This window comes from Ochotona princeps, chromosome 2 (assembly GCF_030435755.1).
Source record: "Ochotona princeps isolate mOchPri1 chromosome 2, mOchPri1.hap1, whole genome shotgun sequence".
In the NCBI taxonomy this organism is placed as follows: Eukaryota; Metazoa; Chordata; class Mammalia; order Lagomorpha; family Ochotonidae; genus Ochotona; species Ochotona princeps.
In genome coordinates this window covers 128,068,374-128,071,227 of record NC_080833.1, presented here as the reverse complement: position 1 = coordinate 128,071,227, position 2,854 = coordinate 128,068,374, and the positions used below count along the sequence as shown (strand labels likewise).

Below are 2,854 nucleotides of genomic sequence, written 5' to 3'. Positions count from 1 at the left end.
GTTTAAACTAAGAATACAACTTAGACAGCTGTGCCTGACTATAAAATATGAAAGATTTGAAATCATAAAATATGTGCTCACACCTTGTATTATGATAAATTATGTGATTTTGAACCACCACCACCTAATAAGACTCAGCTTTCTCATCTAGAGAAAGAATTAATGCATGGCCTATATACTTCACAGCAGCTGTAATATAAACTAAGATAATGCATATGAAAGTTTTTGGTCAAAACCAAGCAAGTGATATTTTTTGTTATTCTACAGCATCTACATGTAGGAAATATATGTATGTAATAAGAAATCTTTATTATACAAGATGAAAACTGACATTAAAAATACAGTTTTATCCTAAATGAAACATAACTTCAATTTGTCTAAATGAAACATAATTTAGCATTTCTCTCTTAGCCTGTAAACACACTCAACTATCCATCCAGAAATACCCCTCTAAAACAGTCCTCAGCTCTTTTTTCTCATAAGTAAATCCTGTCCAGGAATCAACAGACATGCATTCTTTTCCTTACAGCACAGAAATTTGTCCCAGCCACCATTACCATTGCCAGTAGAACTGTTTCAACACAGTTAACACTCTAGGAAATTTCTTTTGAGTACCTCCCACACTTACATTGACTTTTTCAAATGGTTTTAACCGATTTTGTCATATTTCTAAGATTAGCCATTTTAACTGGCTCAGCCTCTTATGCTCAAACATGAGTGCTATATGAGTTTTCATCCTTGGATCTCCTTTTTGTTTTTCTCATCCTAGTTTCTGCCTATATGATCCAACCTTTTTCAAAAGACTTATGCATTTTCTTTGCATAGCCAGTGTCTAAATCTGACTTTTTGTCTTAGGTCTCCTCTCTATTTCTACATTTGTATTTCTAACCATGGGCCAAACTGAACCATCTGGATATACTTTTTTGGCTTTTTCAAAGATTTATTTATTTTTATTGCAAAGTCGGACATACAGAGAGGAGGAGAGACAAAGATGCTCCGCCCAATGACTCAATCCCCAAGTGACCACAATGGCCGGTGCTGCGCCACTCTGAAGCCAGGAGCCAGGAACTTCCTCCAGATTTCCTAGATGAGTACAGGGTCCGAAGGCTTTGGGCCATCCCTGACTGCCCTCCCAGGCTACAAGCAGGGAGCTAGATGGGGGAAAAGATCACCGGGATTAAGACCGGCCCCCATATGGGATCCCAGCACATCCAAGGCGAGGACTTTAGCCACTAGGCCACAGCACCATGCGCTGGATATACTTTATTGTCTGTAAATGCATCCTTCTCTCTTCTCCCAAACCTTCTGTTTGTTGTCACACTCGGTAATATCATGGAGTCACAGATGATTTTTTTTCCTAACCTTTTATTTTTGTTATCTACTTAACAGATTGGATCGATAAAGTGTCTTTCTAATCCATCCACCTTCCTTTCCGTTTTAAACTCCAATGCTTCTATTTCCATCTCTCTGCTTTGCTCTCTCACAATCAGAATCCATTCCATTGAAATAATAATATTACTTGATAGCTGGAAAATAAACCTCTGACTCTAGAAATAATTTGATCAAGAGCCTCACTAATCTATTTCCAAACACTTTTTGAGACTTAACTCCTGCCCACACCTTTATTTCTTTAAATTAGGTTATGTACTTTATAGCTTCATGTTCTGGCTCATGGTGTTACTCAGCCTGTTTAGTTGTTTGTCATTTTTCTAGAGTTGTTTATCTTTTCAGTCTATGAAATGTGAGTCAAGCAGTCTTACACATGCAGGAAGAAGATTATAAAATCCAGTCCCAAGTGCAATAATATCTTCCAAAAGACAATGCTATTCTGTTATCCTAGCTTGTACCACGGCCATTGCAACACCTAACAAAGTACATTTCCAACCAGCATGAGCAACTCCACATGCTTTTTTGACAGGATCTACAAAAACTGTATGGATACAGCCAGCACCAAGGGCTACTCTTGTGACTCCTCTCTGATTTGTGGTTACTCCATTGTAAGATGCAGGTTTCTTCCTTCCCATAATCGAGACATCACTAGCATGATCAGTCTTTATCTGGTAAAATTTCTGCACATTAAATCCAGCAGTATTTGCTAAACTACATACATTTTCTACATACATACAATTGCCTTGGCCTCTCTCCTTTTGGCACTACTGAAGAGATTGAATGAGCTAAGGGTTGGTATGTAAGATATGTCACCTGTTCCTGCTGTAAATCCATGTGTGAAAATATCTAGGATCAAAGGAGATGTGACAACAGTTAATTCTCCCTTCAGTGCTGGCAAACTACTCAAATACATTTCTATCTCATTCTGGATTTCTTCTAGTTTTTGAGCTGTCATCACATTTACTTCAGGCGATTGTTTCAAAAAGCTGTCCTTTGAAGTCATCTGTAAATCTTCAAACTTAAAATTGTAAACATCAGTGAAGAGGTGGACAATAAAGGCTTTCATTGATGCTTTCCTATGCAAGAGGACAATGACATTAATACTGCTCAGATTTTTTCATCAATTTTTTGTTTAAGAGTATATAATGAGGCAGCCATGATGGGATTGTTAGCAGTTTCAGATTCTCTAAAAAAAAGAAAAACTGATAATCCATTGCTTGTTTCTAATTCACAATTATCATGGTCACCATCCTTTTCACAGCTGATGGAACAGTAACACATTATGCAAAGGAATTTGGCCTTGGCAGCATGGTTGAATTTGATAGCATTCAATGCCTTCAATAATCTCTGATGGCAGTTTTTCTGAGCATTCAATTTCATATCAAACAGATCAATCACAACTGCATCTGCCATGTTTCAATACCATAAGTTCTTCAAAGACTTTTCTGCCAACTTGATCATCTGA

General features: G+C 37.3%; 1 pseudogene; it reads right to left on the bottom strand.

Annotated features, from left to right (window-relative positions):
- Positions 1-1,727: 1,727 nt before the first annotated feature.
- LOC131478245 (purine nucleoside phosphorylase LACC1-like) lies at positions 1,728-2,854 on the bottom strand (annotated as a pseudogene).